Source organism: Kogia breviceps, chromosome X (assembly GCF_026419965.1).
Source record: "Kogia breviceps isolate mKogBre1 chromosome X, mKogBre1 haplotype 1, whole genome shotgun sequence".
NCBI lineage: Eukaryota > Metazoa > Chordata > Mammalia > Artiodactyla > Physeteridae > Kogia > Kogia breviceps.
In genome coordinates this window covers 51,281,304-51,300,580 of record NC_081330.1, presented here as the reverse complement: position 1 = coordinate 51,300,580, position 19,277 = coordinate 51,281,304, and positions in this window count along the sequence as shown.

Here is a 19,277-nt window from a genome sequence, read left to right as displayed (position 1 = left end):
AGAGAAACAGTTCATGATCATTATCAGATGTTACCAGTCTGGTTTAATCAGTAATCAGCCAGTCTGTTCCCTCTCTAAATCAGAAGATAGATTTTCTTTTCATTCAGTCAGCAAGTAGTTTGTAAGCTCCTACTATGTGACTGGCACTGGGCTAGGTACTGGGAATAGAGTCGTGAGCAAGTGGGGGGAAGAGGAGTTAGGAACCATCTGAGAAACATAACCTGCACGTTCAAAGGATCATTTCACCTAAAGAAACAAGACTGCCATGCTCAGTTGATCCTTGAAAGTATTAACAGAGTAAACGAACACAGCTGAAACGGAAATATTAGACAGTTTCTAGAGCTAAAGAGCAGGTCATGGGAGAATGTTAAAAAAATAAAGGCACTAGCTCTGCCTAGAATTCTGTCTTGTGATGTGATTCGTGTATATTTTGAATATATGTTGTTTACCTCTTCTTTAAAATATTTTTTTATTGTGGTGAGAGCACATCATGAGATCTACCCTCTTAAATTTTAAGTACAATACAATATTGTTAACTATAAGTACAAGGTTGTATGGCAGATCTCTAGAAATTATCTTGTATAACTAGAACTTTATACTGGTTGAACAGCAAAATGGAGACTTGATCTGTTGGTTACCTCTTAATGAAATGATATATTAACAATAACTTTATACATAAAGTGTTGATCTCTTCAGTTCATACATTAGAATCACAGGCATTATCTCAAAGTAGCTACTTGAATGTATAAGCTAAGCATTCACTAGTTGCAGACTTCTACTAGGTCAGCCCTATTTCAGTGACACCAGCATTTCATACGATTATTTTATTGGAGCTGGAGTAAGGGACATTGAGAAAGCAAAGATGCTGGCTTGGAATACTGATAAAACCATGGTAAAATCAGCAGATGAAATCAGACATGATGGGGATCTAGACAGAAAGAACTGGGTTGGGAATGATAACCATGGGGGATGAACAAAGATGCCCAGAAGCATGGTTTCCCTAAGAAACCTTCTTAGGTATACACTGTAGTTATAATATATATCTGTGATTTACCAACTGTGCCCTGAGATTCTTTGCACTGCTTAAAGAGGGTAATGTGAAGACAGAGACAGAGATTGGAGCAATGCAGCCACAAGCCAAGTAATGCTGACAGTTACCAGAAGCTAAAAGAAGCAAGGAATGGATTCTGCTGTAGAGACTGCAGAGGAAGTGTGGCCCTGACAACAACTTGATTCAGCCTAGTGATACTGAGTTTGGACTTCTGGCCTCCAGAACTGTGAAGGAATGAATTTCTGTTGTTTTAAGCCAGCAAGTTTGTGGTAATTTGTTTCAGCAGTCACAGAAAACTTTATACAAGTATCTTAACATGACCAACAGCTGATCTGGGTGCTAAGTCACTACGAGTGAGAAAAGGAGAAAAAGCTGAGTTCCTAAGGTCATAACCCTGAAACATCACCTCCTTAAATCTCGGCTGGTGGTGATACAAGAAACCAGGATCCTCTGGACATTTATTATTGCTACTAAGGGATATTATAAAATTTTTATAAGAGTTCTGAAACCAGAATAAAATAAATATATTCATACTTCGCATTTCCATGGTTGTTAGCTTTCAATATTTCTTATTTTATTTTATGTTATTTTATACCTGACAGAATCTTCTGTGTACATAAATAGTTTAAAGATATATCACAGTTGTGGCTATCAAACTAGACTTTTTCTTTGAAGATAATTTTCCAAGAAAAATGGGTTATGGTTTTTAAAAATTGACAGCAGAGACAAAATGAAAGATAAAAGCAAGGGGTAACCTAAGTTGATTGAAGGAAACATAATGTATTTAGAGCTAGCATTGCTTGAAAATGTTACCCTGGAACTCACATCAGGGCACGAGTAGCCATGGACCCAGGGGTGATACAATTAAGAAAAGAGACAAGGTTTGTTTGGGGTAGAATCTTAGATTATTTGATTGACAGTATGACACCTCAAACCCAACTCAAAGTTGTAGACACTTACAGACTTATGTGAATTATGCCCATCTCAATGGTACACAATTCCCTCTGCCCCCAACACACACACACACCCACTCATATCAGCGTTGTACAACACACAATGAGTAGATGATTACCATATTATACATTTATTTTTGATTCTTGGTTATCTCATGACATGTACTGCCCACCTACTAGAAGTGGAGGTGTTGCTAATCAGTGGTTCTCGACATTAGTTGCATATTAGAGTCCCCAGGTCCCCAGGGGAAATCTTAAAACCACTATGCCTAGGATCCAGCCCCAGAGATTATATAGTCTGTGGTGCAGTCTGGACATCAGGATTTGTAAAAGCCTTCCAGGTGATTTTGAGGCACAGATAAGCTTGTAAACCATCTGGGCACTAAGGATAGAGTTTAGTCCATAGCTTCTCAAACTCTAATGTGTATATGCATCACCTGAGGATCTTATGAAATTACAGATTCTGATTCATTAGGTGGGAAATGAGGTTTTGCTTTTCTTATAAGCACCCTAATGATGCTGCTGCTGGTTGTTGAAGGCTATACTTTGAGGAACAAGAGCCAAGATCACTGTTTCCCGATTTCTAGAAAATGATAATATATATTTGTAAAGCACACTGCCATTTCTGGATAAGGCTGCTCTTAGCAAGAAACAATTGGACTCTAGGGAATTTGGCTGCCCTAGGCCCTATACAGCCACCTCAGGACCAAGAGAAATGATATCCCAGCTCACCTGTGACCCACTGTGCTGCAAACTAGCAGCACACTGGTTGCATATCTTTGGCTTACAACCATACATATAATTACCAATATATGATACTTACAGATAAGACAAATACTAGAACTATACACCTAGGAGAAAATATAAATTACACATTCATTGCTAAAGGGAATGCAGGTCATGAGTGGGTAGGTCTATCCATAAGGAAATTTAGGATATTCAAGAGCTACAAAAGCACGGTCAATATAAACATAGGGAAGAAGAAAGGGTCAGCACAGATTTTTTTTAACATCTTTATTGGAGTATAATTGCTGTACAATGGTGTGTTAGTTTCTCCTTTACAACAAAGTGAATCAGTTATACATATACATATGTTCCCATAAGTCTTCCACCTTGCATCTCCCTCCCTTTCAGCCAAACTATCCCACCTCTCTAGGTGGTCACAAACCACATAACTGATCGCCCTGTGCCATGCCGCTGCTTCCCACTAGCTATCTACCCTAAGTTTAGTAGCGTATATATGTCCATGCCACTCTCTCACTTCATCACAGCTTACCCATTCCCCTCCCCATATCCTCAAGTCCATGCTTTAGTAGGTCTGTATTTTATTCCCATCATGCACCTAGTCTCTTCATGACATTATTTTTTCTTAGATTCCATATATATGTGTTAGCATATGGTATTTGTTTTTCTCCTTCTAACTTACTTCACTCTGTATGACAGACTCCAGGTCCATTCACTTCAATACAAAAAACTCGGGTTCATTTCTTTTTATGGCTGAGTAATATTCCATTGTATATATGTGCCACATCTTCTTTATCCATTCATCTGTTGATGGACACTTAGGTTGCTTCCATGTCCTGGCTATTGTAAATAGAGCTGCAATGAACATTTTGGTACATGACTCTTTTTGAATTGTGCTTTTCTCAGGGTATATGCCTAGTAGTGGGATTGCTGGGTCATATGGTAGTTCTATTTGTAGTTTTTTAAGGAGGCTCCATACTGTTCTCCATACTGGCTGTATCAATTTACATTCCCACCAACAGTGCAAGAGTGTTCCCTTTTCTCCACACCCTATCCAGCACTTATTCTTTCTAGATTTTTTGATGATGGCCAATCTGACCAGTGTGAGATGATATCTCACTGTAGTTCTGATTTGCATTTCCCTAATGATTAATGATATTGAGAATTCTTTCATGTGTTTGTTGGCAATCTGTATATCTTCTTTGGAGAAATGTCTATTTAGGTCTTGTGTCCATTCTTGGATTGGGTTATTTGTTTTTTTGTTATTCAGCTGCATGAGTTGCTTATAAATTTTGGAGATTAATCCTTTGTCAGTTGCTTCATTTGCAAATATTTTCTCCCATTCTGAGGGTTGTCTTTTGGTCTTGTTTACGGTATCCTTTGCTGTGCAAAATCTTTTACATTTCATTAGGTCTCATTTGTTCATTTTTGTTTTTATTTCCATTTCTATAGAAGGTGGGTCAAAAAGGATCTTGCTGTGATTTATGCCATAGAGCGTTTTGCCTATGTTTTCCTCTAAGAGTTTGATAGTGTCTGGCCTTACATTTAGGTATATAACCCATTTTGAGTTTATTTTTGTGTATGGTGTTAGAGAGTGTTCTAATCTCATACTTTTACAGGTACCTGTCCAGTTTTCCCAGCACCACATATTGAAGAGGCTGTCTTTTATCCACTGTATATTCTTGCCTCCTTTATCAAAGATAAGGTGACCATATGTGTGTGGGTTTAATCTCTGGGATTTCTATCCTGTTCCATTGATCTATATTTCTGTTTTCGTGCCAGTACCATACTGTCTTAATTACTGTAGCTTTGTAGTACAGTCTGAAGTCAGGGAGCCTGATTCCTCCAGCTCCATTTTTCGTTCTCAAGATTTCTTTGGCTATTCGTGGTCTTTTGTGTTTCCATACAAATTGTGAAATTTTTTGTTCTAGTTCTGTAAAAAATGCCAGTGGTAGTTAGATAGCGATTGCATTGAATCTGTATATTGCTTTGGGTAGTAGACTCGTTTTCACAAGGTTGATTCTTCCAATCCAAGAACATGGTATATCTCTCCATCTATACGTATCATACTTAATTTCATTCATCAGTGTCTTATAATTTTCTGCATACAGGTCTTTTGTCTCCTTAGCTAGGTTTATTCCTAGATATTTTATTCTTTTTGTTGCAATGGTAAATGGGGGTTTTTTCTTAATTTCACTCTCAGATTTTTCATCATTAGTGTAAACGAATGCCAGGGATTTCTGTGTATTAATTTTCTATCCTTCTACTTTACCAAATTCATTGATTAGCTCTAGTAGTTTTCTGGTAGCATCCTGAGGATTCTCTATGTATAGTGTCATGTCATATGCAAACAGTGATAGCTCTACTTCTTCTTTTCCTATTTGGATTCCTTTTATTTCTTTTTCTTCTCAAATCACAGTGGCTAGAACTTCCAAAACTATGTCGAAGTATAGTGGTGAGAGTGGGCAACCTTGTCTTGTTCCTGATGTTAGTGGAAATGGTTTCAGTTTTTCACCATTGATGACGATGTTGGCTGTGGGTTTGTCATACATGGCCTTTATTATGTTGAGGAAAGTTCCCTCTAAGCCTACTTTCTGCAGGGTTTTTATCATAAATGGTGTTGAATTTTGTTGAAAGCTTTTTCTGCATCTATTGAGATGATCATATGATTTTTCTCCTTCAGTTTGTCGATATGGTGTATCACATTGATTGATTTGCATATATTGAAGAATCCTTGCATTCCTGGAATAAACCCCACTTGATCATGGTGTATGATCCTTTTAATGTGCTGTTGGAGATTCTGTTTGCTAGTATTTTGTTGAAGATTCTGTTTGCTAGTATTTTGTTGAAGATTTTTGCATCTATGTTCATCAGTGATATTGGCCTCTAGTTTTCTTTCTTTGTGACGTCTTTGTCTGGTTTTGGTATCAGGGTGATGGTGGCCTCATAGAATGAGTTTGGGAGTGTTCCTCCCTCTGCTATCTTTTGGAAGAGTTTGAGAAGGAAAGGTGTTAGCTCTTCTCTAAATATTTGATACAATTCGTCTGTGAAGTCATCTGGTCCCTGGCTTTTGTTTGTTGGAAGATTTTAAATCACAGTTTCAATTTCAGTGCTTGTGATTGGTCTGTTCATATTTTCTATTTCTTCCTGGTTCTGTCTTGGCAGGTTGTGCATTTCTAAGAATTTGTTCATTTCTTCCAGGTTGTCCATTTTATTGGCATACAGTTGCGTGTAGTAATCTCTAATACTCTTGTATTTCTGCACTGTCCATTGTTACTTCTCCCTTTTCATTTTTATTGATTTGAGTCTTCTCCCTTTTTTTCTTGATGAGTCTGGCTAATGGTTTATCAATTTTGTTTATCTTCTCAAAGAACCAGCTTTTAGTTTTATTGATCTTTGCTATCATTTCCTTCATTTCTTTTTCATTTATTTCTGATCTGATCTTTATGATTTCTTTCCTTCTACTAAATTTGGAGGTTTTTTTGTTTTTCTTACTCTAATTGCTTTAGGTGCAAGGTTAGGTTGTTTATCGAGATGTTTCCTGTTTCTTAAGGTAGGATTGTATTGCTATAAACTTCTCTCTTAGAACTGCTTTTGCTGCATCTCATAGGTTTTGGGTCGTCAAGTCTCCATTATCATTTGTTTCTAAGTATTTTTTAATTTCCTCTTTGATTTCTTCAGTGATTACTTCGTTATTAAGTAGTATATTGTGTAGCCTCCATGTGTTTGTAGTTTTTACAGATCTTTTCCTGTAATTGATATCTAGTCTCATAGCATTGTGTTTTGAAAAGATACTTGATACGATTTCAATTTTCTTAAACTTACCAAGGTTAGATTTGTGACCCAAGGTATGATCGATCCTGGAGAATGTTGCATGAGTACTTGAGAAAAATGTGTGTTCTGTTGTTTTTGGATGGAATGTCCTATAAATATCAATTAAGTCCATGTTGTTTAATGTATCATTTAAAACTTGTGTTTCCTTATTTATTTTCATTTTGGATGATCTGTCCATTGGTGAAAGTGGGGTGTTAATGTTCCCTACTATGATTGTGTTACTGTTGATTTCCCCTTTTACGGCTGTTAGTATTTGCCTTATGTATTGAGGTGCTCCTATGTTGGGTGCATCAATATTTACAATTTTTATATCTTTTTCTTGGGTCGATCCCTTGATCATTATGTAGTGTCCTCTGTCTCTTGTAATAGCTTTTATTTTATAGTGTATTTTGTCTGATATGAGAATTGCTACTCCAGCTTTCTTCTGATTTCCATTTGCATGGAATATCTTTATCCATCCCCTCACTTTCAGTCTGTATATGTCCCTAGGTCTGAAGTGGATCTCTTGTAGACAGCATATATATGGGTTTCATTTTTGTATCCATTCACCCAGTCTGTTCCTTTTGGCGGGAGCAATTAATCCATTTACATTTAAGGTAATTATCGATATGTATGTTCCTATTACCATTTACTTAATTGTTTCAATTTTGTTCTTGTAGGTCTTTTCCTTCTCTTGTGTTTCTTTCCTAGAGAAATTCCTTTAGCATTTGTTGTAAAGCTGGTTTGGTGGTGCTGAACTCTCTCAGGTTTTGCTTGTCTGTCAAGGTTTTAATTTCTCCATCAAATCTGAATGAGATCTTTGCTGGGTAGAGTAATCTTAGTTGTAGGTTTTTCTCCTTCATCACTTTAAATATGTCCTGCCACTCCCTTCTGGCTTGCAGAGTTTCTGCTGAAACATCAGCTGTTAACCTTATGGGGATTCCCTTGTGTGTTATTTTTCCCTTGCTGCTTTTAATATGTTTTCTTTGTATTTAATTTTTGATTGTTTGATTAATATGTGTCTTGGCATGTTTCTCCTTGGATTTATCCTGTATGGGACTCCCTGTGCTTCCTGGACTTGATTAACTATTTCCGTTCCCATATTAGGGAAGTTTTCAACTATAATCTATTCAAATATTTTCTCAGTCCCTTTCTTTTTCTCTTCTTCTTCTGGGACCCCTATAATTCGAATGTTAGTGTATTTAATATTGTCCCAGAGGTCTCTGAGACTGTCCTAAGTTATTTTCATTCTTTTTTCTTTATTCTGCTCTGCAATAGTTATTTCTACTATTTTATCTTCCAGGTCACTTATCCATTCTTCTGCCTCAGTTATTCTGCTATTGCTCCCATCTAGAGTATTTTTAATTTATTGTGTTCATCATTACTTGCTTCCTCTTTAGTTCTTCTAGGTCCTTGTTAAGTGTTTTGTGCATTTTGTCTATTCTATTTCCAAGATTTTTTTTTTTTTTTTTATGGTACACAGGTCTCTCACTTTCTAGTGGGCAGGTCCACATCTGGTGGTGTTTTTTGGGGTGTCTGTAGCCTTTAGGCAGCCTCTCTGCTAATGGATGGGGCTGTGGTTCTGTCTTGTTAGTTGTTGTGCACAGGGTGTTCAGCACTGTAGCTTGCTGGTCGTTGAGTGAAGCTGCGTTTTGGTGTTGAGATGGAGATCTCTGGGAGATTTTCGCCATTTGATATTACATGGATCTGGGAGGCCTCTTGTGGACCGGTGTCCTGAAGTTGGTTCTCCCACCTCAGAGACACAGCCCTGACGCCTGGCTGGAGCACCAACAGCCTGTCATCCACACGGCCAGAACACTAGCGCCTGGAGATGACCAACGTCCCTGATTTCCCTCCTCCTCCTTTCCTTCCGCTCTGCCTCCTCCAGAACACCAGTGCCTGGAGACGACTGACATCTCCCATTTCCCTCCTCAGCCTTTCCTTCCGCTCTGCCTCCTCTGGCTGAGGCCACGCTCCAGCGGGATAAACCCGGTCAGTGCTGAACTTTGTGTGGGGGATGGCGGGACTCGACGGTGCCTCACATCCACCCCTGCCGTAAAGTGGCACCTGTGTGGCCCCAAATAGATGACCCCCACCCCCTGTCGTCAGTGTCTCCTCAGAGAAGACCCAGTCAACACAGATTTGAAAGAGTTACTGAATTCAAAAATTTTCCCTTAAGCTGGCTGTCCAGTATTGCTCAAACCAGTTTGTGTTTCTCCTTTTGTAAACCTACCATAGTATAATATCCAGATATTTAAAGACCAGTATAAAAGGGATAATCAGGACAGGATACAGAGAAATAATTTTAGCATCTCTGCAGCACTGAAAGGTTCACTGGTATGGGTATACATACTCTGGAGCTAGAAGGGAGATGTAAATTGATATACTATTGTTTGTAGTATGGACAATAATGAAATACCATTCTTACTTTCTAAACTTAATAGTTTAAGGTGTTTCAGCATGTTGGAGGAGGGCTTCTACTATATAGTTAACTTTCTTCCACTTAATTGCCTATAAATCTTATGCTTTATTTTTACAAAAGGTAAAATTAAGTTATTGCGGCCACCAACAGCATGTTTTTAAATCCATTTGAACAAAATGCAGAAAAAAGGTTAGGGATAAAAATTTAAATTAATATTGATAGATTCAAGGAGCTCTTTAGTATCCTCCAAATGCTTATGGTTGTAAAACCTCTTGCATATAAATATAGCTATATAGAGGTATTGCATCTTCTGTGCAGACCCAGTTTTAATGCCATGAAATTAATCTGATCAGTGGAAGATATGTACCCACAGATTCCCATGGGCCATTTTTATCAATAATTAAATCATATAATTTTTTCTTTGTTTATATTCCTTGTTGTCCCACAATGAGTAAATTAATGGAATTAGTGTGTTCAGAATGGAAAAGAATCTTAAAGAATTTATCTCTCATATTTTATACACGTGGAAATTGAAACTCAAAGATTCTAAGTGGTTAGCCCAAGATTATATAGTTTAATAATAACATAACCAGGACTAGAATCAAGTTCTCTTGAATCCTTGTTCAGTGCTCTCTATACCATGAATTAATATGTCAGCTAAACTTAAAAAGATAATAATAGGGATTTATGAGATGGTGAAGCAGACATGCTCTTTGCCTAAGCTAAGCTGTTCTCTGGGACAGTACCATTAAAATGTTGCCATTCTTTATCAGGCATCACCCAAAAGGCAGCTAAGCCCTGGACTACTCTAGAAAGCAGATGTTTGTAAGGTTGTTTAACAAGGACTTCAAAATCTGTACGTGAACTACCGTGGGTAACTTTTCTGGCATGAAACTCTCTGCTTGAATCATCTATAAACTCAAAAAGCCCAAAGGGTATGTGATGGGTGAGTAGAAATGGATATTGACTTAGGCTTTAATGAAAAAGTTTCCCCATTCTAGTTGATGACTCATGTGGTAAAATTTCTTTTTCTGATTTCTCTGCCTGTCAGTCCATTCAAGAAAAGGTCACTGTTGAATGGGTCAACATCATTTTGTTGACAATTTCTAATAGTATCAAATTGTATTGCTCACATCTTGTCACATAGAAGAAAAAAATTTCCCCACTATGAGGATTTTTTTTCCTCATTATTATCATTTAAAAGAGTGAGCTGCAATTCTTCAGAAATTTGAGTACATCTATGGGATTATTTGATTTCCCAACACTGCTCCCTTAAAAATACTCTAAGACACATATTTACTCATAAAACTAAAATCTATTCTATGGAATTTAGGAGGTTATATTTGTTCGTACCCTACAGTGTTATAAAATTAATCTCCATTAAAAACCAAGTACCTCTTTAATATTAAAATTATTTCCCTTTTTACATAAAGGAAGTCTGAAAATATTAATGATCAATGGCAGGATATATATATATCAAACAAATATACCCTTATTGTACTTCATTTACCTATGAAAATATGTGAAATTTCAACACAACACAAAGCTCAAATGACAATTAGAATGATCAGAATTCCAGAACCAGCATTTATTTGAATTGTCCAAGTATTTTACATATAGGAGATGCTATTTCTCTGACACTTTTTGCAGACAGGAAAGTTAAAATTGGAATCTGTTCTTTTTTTAATTGTGTAGTGATTGTAAAGACAACCATAAAATTTGTTATTAATTTGATTTTTTAATCCCGCTTTCTTGCATACTTTTGAGGTCTCCAAAAGGCTCCCTGCCCAGGTTCTGAACAAATTGAAAAATAAAACATAGGAGAGGGAGGTAAAGAACCAACATATCGCCTTGATTATTAATGGAATATAAACTGAAAGATGTAGCTTTAGTTCTATTAACCCGGCGGACATATTAATAATAAACCCTGAAATCAGACAGGCAAATTCACTGATTCATAGCAGCTGAATCAGGACACCCCCCCCCTTCCCCATAAGGGGCAGAGCACAATTAGGCCTGTAGGCAGGCCTATTCCCTAAAAGGAAAAAGATGGAGCTTAGTCAAGCGTGCCACTTGTCTACCAATCACATGTCATTGCAAATCACCTGGGGCAGAGTGATTAAAAGGAGTGCAGAATTGCCAGGAGTGTGTCTAGAAAATTCTCTCCTTGTCAAATCCAGAGAAGCTGGAAAAAGTCATTACTCCCCTCTAACATAAACTTCAAGATTTGACACGTCTTGTTAACGGTGCTTTGTCTTTCTCTGTACTTCACTCTGTCATCACTCTCTTCTGTTCTTTTACCATTTCCCCATGTTCCTATTCTATATACCCCTAGGGCAAATAGGGATCTTTCCCTCTTTTGGCTCACGTGGATAAGAGGATGGAAGGCCCTTAATGGACAACCTTGATAGATGAACTCATGGAGGCTCCCCAGTCTTTAACAAAACAGTCATAGAATTGAATGGGGAAGGACTTGGTAGCAAAATGAGGTGGAAATACAATATTTTGGCAAGGAACAGAAGAAGGTTCATCCAGCAGGAACCTTAACAGAGGAGTGGGAATATCCTGATAATAGAACTAACATTCAATAATTCTAGTATTTTCTACATGTATAAAAAAATGTATTGACTTTGTCCTAGACATTGCTTGACTCTCACGACATGAGTTAAACCATGTGGCCAATAAAATCTAAGGTTTTCCCAGCCAAAAACAGCTATAACACCTATAAACTAGCTTGGACTAAAAGATATAGAATCAGTATAAACAGTTCTCATATGTTGGCATATTCAGCTTATATAGATAAAAGGAATATAATAAATTATTTTTTATTATTCTTTATTGGAGTATTGTTGTTTTACTATGTTGTGTTAGTTTCAGGTGCACAGAAAAGTGAATCAGTTATACATATACATATATCCTCTCTTCTTTTAGATTCTTCTCCCATATAGGCCATTACAGAGTATTGAGTAGAGTTCCCTGTGTTATACAGTAGGTCCTTATTAGTTATCTATTTTATATATAGTAGTGTGTATATGTCAGTCTCAATCTCCCAATTTATCCCTTCCCCCTCCCTTACCCCCTGGGAACCATAAGTTTGTTTTCTACATCTGTAACTCTACTTCTCTTTTGTAAATAAGTTCATTTGTACCCTTTTTAAAATGTCATTTTTAACAACTGTCATTATGAAGACATTTTCTATATTTCAAAAGCATTGATGTGGGTAAAACATCCAGTCCTCTAGAGATAAAGAGCAGAGAGTAAAACTAAACAGAATGCAAGTTTTCACAGCTCTATTCTGTCATCAAGCAGGAACTCTCTTTCAAAAGTTCTTACCATTCTGTGCCAGGAGACATTTGGGAAATACTATCTTACAAGCCATGGCTTCATGGCCATTTGCCATGAGATAATCCTCTCCTCCTCTGGGAAAATAGATGGACTGAATAAACTGTCAGTAAGAAGGCTACATAAATGAGCTGTTTCACTCACAACTGATAGTTTAATATTATAATCATGAGAAAAAAAAAACTAACAATGGTCTTCAAAATCTTAACATCTTGTTCTCTGTTCTGAGAATATTTGCACACTTTTACTTTGTAATATTTCTCTTAGAGACTAGAGGAAGCCCCAAGTGAGAAAGAGAATGCTGTTAGTACCTGATATCACTGTCAATTAACTCTCATGTGCAAAAAGGAAAGAAGATGAACTTGCTCCCTAGGAAGCACTGACTAGGCTGAGTTCAAAGATAATCCTTTGTCTGCCAACCTAAGACAGAGAGTAGGGTATAGCAGAGGTGTCTTTAGTGTTTGAACTTCTGAAGTAATTCAAAGAAAGATAAATTACTAGGAGAAACCTGAGAAAACAGAACAGATATTACCTGATTAATACTTACTATTATCTTGAGTAGGAAACTTAAGGGCTTTTTTGAAAAACTCATTTGATTCATATCTATCTCTTAGAGTTTTGGGTTTTTTTCTGTACTGAATTTATGGCCTGACCTCTCTATAAATTGACATGTCTTTGTAGATTTTTTCTGGAGGTTGCATATAAATCAAACTTTAATAAAGCAGAATCATTATTAAGTGATCATTATTACATTCTTTAAAATGGAAACATGCAAATTGTTACAAAATAGATAATGTGTTGCAGTTGGAAGAATTTTTATTAAAAGCAATATTGTGGTCAAGTCATTAATAATGTGACAAAAACTTTACGAATATTTATTCTCTACTTAGGCAAAGAGAACTGGGTGCTGAGTCAGAAGACCTCAACCTCCAAGTAGCCAGGTCATCTTGAGCAAGTCATGATCTTTTATTTAATCTAATAAAATTTACAGGGCTGGATTCTATAATAAACTGCCCCTAGCACTCCTCCAAAACTACAATCAGAATAAAAGTTCAAGGAATACTGTCCAATAAAATCATTGGAAAAAAGCTCATCGAGGGGTGAAGATGATAGAAAATGGAAAGAATCAGACAGATATACTTTCTTTTTTCTATTTTATTTTATTTATTTTTTATACAGCAGGTTCTTATTAGTTATCTATTTTAGTGTATATACATATATACATATGTATATGTATGCATATTAGTGTATATTAATACACTAATATTCATATTAGTGCATATTAGTGTATATACATCAATCCCAATCTCTTAGACTTTTAAATCTATCACTCTCTGCCTTATAACTAAAAGAAAGAGTTAATTAATTTAGGATTTGGTAAAGAGAAGCAAGTCTCCCCTCAAACACTCCTTCTCCATCTTCAACATCTTACTCTAACCCGCTTAGATTACATGTATCCAGTTTTGACTTACATATATTTTGTAGAATATTCATAACTGTCCTATGAAGTGTACAAAAAAGCTGTTCTTTTAACTCAGTAATTTATTACTGATGAAGATGCTTCTATTGTTTTATCTCTAGGTTTCTTGATTAGAAGTGTGATTACTGGCAGCACAGTCATAATGGAATTGCACTATAAAACCATATGGACATGGGCTTCCCTGGTGGCGCAGTGGTTGAGAGTCCGCCTGCCGATGCAGGAGACACGGGTTCGTGCCCTGGTCCGGGAAGATCCCACATGCCGCGGAGCAACTAAGCCCGTGAGCCATGGCCGCTGAGCCTGCGCGTCCGGAGCCTGTGCTCCGCAACGGGAGAGGCCACAACAGTGAGAGGCCCGCATACCGCAAAAAAAAAAAAAAAAAAAAAAAAAAAAAAAACCATATGGACAGCCCAGAAATTTGCCCTCTATATTTGTTCTTTTGGAATTCGCTGGTCTGTTCTTTCATAGAACCATTAATTGCAAAATTCATAGATCCATAATTATATTAATTAAATGTTTGTGTTTATTTTTTAATGTTCCATTCCCTTTTAACAAACAATCATCTGGAAGCTTAGATATTCTTAAACGGAACTTTTTTTTTTTTTTTTTTTTTTTTTTTGCGGTACGTGAGCCTCTCACTGTTGTGGCCTCTCCCGTTGCGGAGCACAGGCCCCGGACGCACAGGCTCAGCGCCCACGGCTCACGGGCCCAGCCCCTCCGTGGCATGTGGGATCCTCCCGGACCGGGGCACGAACCCGCGTCCCCTGCATCGGCAGGCGGACTCTCAATCACCGTGCCACCAGGGAAGCCCTAAACGGAACTTTTTAAACGTTCAAGAACCCATAATGAATGGGTCTGTTATTTCTAAAGTATCTTGTCTTTACTAGCAAGTCTCTACTTTTGCTGAATCACACTTATTCTCAGTCCTAAACTTTTGATCTTTCAACATTCTCCAAATTAGATTGGTTTGCCTAATGGTTACCTTACACTCCCGTAAACAAATGTGATGTAATTTTAGTTTACATAAGTCTGTTCTCAAATTTATGCAAGGAATGTGCATTAGGTTACTGGGTTAAAATATGTTAGCAATGGAGTTGAGCTAGAGAATGTTAATGATATTCTAACTTAGCTTGAATTTCCAATAACTTAGGCTAGGTTCGTAGTTGCCTAACAAAGTAGAGAGAATACTTTTAGAGAGGCTTCTTAAGAATAACATGTTAATGTATTAAATGTTATGATTTTATCTATAAAAATGTACACAAGCTTTCTTTGGAAATATCTTTGAGAATATTTTCCTGGTTATCTACCATTTATTATTCATATTTCTGTTCCCAATAATAATCATAATAGTTAAAACTTTTCTTGAGCACTTATGTGCTAGGGACAGTACTTTACATGTGTTTACAGAATCCTCACAACTGCCCTATGAAGTGAGACCCATTAATATCCCCATTGCAACACTGACAGTAGAGAGGTACAGAAAGCCAGTGTCTTGGCTAAATTCACAGCTAATAAATAACAGCCAAGTTTTTCACCCAGACAACGTGATGTGTGACTCCACTCCACAACTTGTACTTTTAACCATTATACTGTTTCCTTTCCTGGCTATATATCTGTGTATGTGCATGCATGTGTGTATGTGTGTGTGTGGAAGCATGCATGCATGCACACACACATGTGTGCACCAAGTTTCAACGATAACATAATAATAAATATGTCATACCTTTCTTTTCTCATGCTAAAGCAAAATAAAATTCCTAGTTAATATAGTGTAGTGGTTAAAAGCACAAACTGGAGAGTTGAGCTTTGAATCCCAATTCCTCCGTCTTTTACCTCTACATACTGGGGTAAGTTACTTAACCTCACTGAGCCTCCATTTCCTCAACTTTAATACAGTAACAATGAGAACAATACTTACCTCATGAAGTTGTGTTGAGGAAAAGTAACAGCAAGTACAGGAAAAGAACAGTATTTATTGAACATTGGTATACCAGGTACTGTACTAGGCACTTCGGTTCTGAGTCCTCTCAGCAACCTTATAAAATAGGTATCAATCTCATTCTTTTTACAAATGAAGAAACTAAAGAAACTAAAGTTTGGAGAGAAGTAAGTTACTCAAGGCTACAAGTGGCAACTGGAATCCAACAATTGGAATCCAACCCAGATCTGTTGGTCACAAAGTCCATGAATCTTTCCATGACACCACTTTGTTTCTTAGGTGGAGAGAAATGGGTCTTGGTAGAGAAGATGAAGTGGCAAAGGCCAATTTGACAAAATTCACAATTTTGCTGAGGACTGGCTCTGTTTATATTTCTATTTCTGGATGTGTTTGAAGGCAATGTGTGTTGAATAAATATTCACTGTGCACCAATTCTTGTTTGCCCCAGCTATCAATGAACCACTTATACAACATCAGCTCTTTGTGACAAAATTTTGATCTGAGGGAGGAGTATGCATTTATTCATTCATTTACACCTTCATTTATCAGTCATTTACTAAGCCACTTCTCTGTGCCAGAAACTGTGTTAAGTGCCAAGGATAAAGAACTAAAAAAAAAAAAAAAAAAAATCCTGTTAAAAAAAAAAACAAAGTACCTGCCCTCAAACAGCTACTTGCATCAGGGCATGTGGGGTAGAAGTAGACAAAGGGAAGCCATTTACACACAAGATGCTTCTCTTTTCTTTCTTGCTCCCAGAGCAGAATGGTACCTCTGAGGATTGGCAGCACAAGATAAAAAGAACCAGCTAGAATGGTCACCACAAATTATCTCAATTCAAGTTTCCAAGGAAGTAATCTCCCAAGACCCAGTGCCTGAAGGATTGGGAATATAAAACCATATGAGATCTTAACATTCTGTCATGTCTTTCCAAAACTGGATAAAATTTCCCCCTTTTAACAGTGCAGTAATATAAGGAAATAGACTGAGTGTATTTTTAGAAGTTTAAGATGGTTAAACACTTAATTGTTTAAGTTGTTTTAACTTTTTTCTCTCATGCCAATTTTCCCAAATGCAATAGGAAAAAAGGAGCTATTTGAAAAGCCATACCAAGAAAAAAAAAAAAAAGGAGAGAGAGAGAGAGAGAGAGAGAGAGAGAGAGAGAGAGAGAGAGAGAGAGAGAGAGAGAGAGAGAGAGAGCTCTCTTATAAGCTGAAAGATCACAGGACCAAAATCACAAAGTGGTTTTTAAGCTAAGGCTACTTTTCCATCAGTATTTCTCATGAATGAGTTTTTTTTCAGTGCTGGGTTATATAAGCAGCTAGCTGCCTGCCTCCACAGCGTGAAGTATGTTTTGTCTGGATTCTCTTCAGTTAAATGGCGTTATCGCTAAGAATATAGGCAAGAAACAAATTCCAAAGATATGTAGCACATTCCATCTTATTGATTACATATTTCTTCAAATAATGTGAACCAAATCAACAAAGCCGACTGGTTAAAGGATGATTACAAGTAAATAAATTCGTGGAGAAGGAAAGAGGATGTACAGTATAAATGGGGGCAAATCTGACTCTCGAAAAACTCGTCTCAAATTACAAAGGAAAGAAAAGATGTCCTATGGAAATGGATGACTACCTGACACTTTCCTACCTGCATCTCTTAACTTGTAAGTCATTTTGAATGCCAGAGCTGCCAATGCCAAGGTCATCTTTGACACTCTGTGTGTGTGTGTGTGTGTGTGTGTGTGTGTGTGTGTGTGTGTGTATCTGTGTTCATTTGGTCGTCCCACATTTTCAAAAGTCCAGTATGTTCCAAATTGCTGAAATTCCATACAGAGCTCTAAATGATATAATACTGTGTAGAAATTTAAATCACCCACAGTACAGGGAATTTCAGTACTGACAAGTACTACTGTTAATTTCTGAAAGAAAATGTACATTTCCTCATATCTTAGAATGTTTCTCCAGAAGAAAATATTTGTGTCTTATCCACCTAGGAGAAGAATAAGATTTAAATACAGAAATCACCTTTTTATTTCTGAATTTTCCTTACTTAGGTTATCTTCCCTAACACTTTTGTTCTTTGGGGGCTAATTCATTTTCCTTATCTTATAGTGCCACCTACTGCTGAATTATAAATATTGCGGGTTTTAGAACTTTAAGATAGAAATATGCCTAAAGCTCACTTCACGTCCTAGTGAAGTTTGATAGACAGCAGAGAGAGATCCATACTTTTGCCCTTAGAATTTTTTATCCCTAGGAAAAAAGCAATATTTAATCATTTTCACTATTTTATCATTCAGAGTATTTTATTCAGGTGTTCTTGGCAGCAGTTATTTGTAAGTCCATTTCCCTAGATCTGGGAACCACAATAAAAAACAAAAATGGATTATCCGGGCTTTTATATTAGAGTTTGCTTGTTTAAAGGAAGAATAAGGCAAGACTTCTTTCTTCTCTACACATAAAGTGAAAGCTTCTATAGGGCAACTGTGTCCTTCCTAAGGAAATAGCAAATCAGTCCTCATTTTCAAAGACCTACTACATTTGATAAGTTTAACATATAGCTGCTTCAATTTTTCATAAAAGAAATTATGGTGAAAAGAACTAAAATATTTGCTAAGGAAATGAAGAGCAAGAAACAGACTTTAGAAATATTTGGGAAGTAGAAATGACAGGACTTGGAGACGATGTGGGAGATGAAGAAGAGGCAGGAGTCAAATATGACTTTTAGGTTTCTGGCTCAGATCCCTGGTGGATACAAAAACTGAGACTGAGAGAAAGATTTTGGAGATTATGCATTTATACATACCTGCTACAATCTTCTTCGATAAGTTGTTATCATCCTTTTTAAAAGATCCCATGGGGAAACTACGAATTCTCCTTTAGAGCTAGAATACTGAAATAGCTTCTTTATTTGATTAATATTCACAGGGTGCCTTGTACTCATATGGTATTAGGCACTGGGGAAGGATAACAAAAGATACTGTAAGCTATGATATCTCCCCTCTAACACTTTGTTGGGAAGATATAAGATACAAACCTAAAAATATATGAACTTACAGAAGTGACTGCCAGAATAGATGACCTTATAGCAAAATCAACTAACAGTTTCATAGTATTGTAGTATAGTAGTATGCATATTCACCTGGATAGGCTAGTTGACACTGTGATGTAACCCATTAAAAGGCTACTGCAGGTCTAGGTGACTTTCCAGAAGAGATATCTTTGACAAGATGACTAGAATTCTAGAATGTCTTGGGGCACTTCTTGCCTGTCAGAGCAAATCAGGAGGTCAACTTAATGGTGGCAGTGGTGGTGTGAGCAACAGCAGAGAACTGTGATCCTCATCTATGCCCAGAGGTGGAAGGGAACCAAATGTTGCTGAACAGTTGTAATGTCTACAACACTGTGTCAAGCACTAGGTAAGTCCTTTGTAAATATTAACTTTACACCTCCCTGCCCAAAAATGAATTAGGCACCATTATTAGCCCGGTTTTACAGATGCAGTAACAGTCATTGCAAGGTTAAGGAACTTGT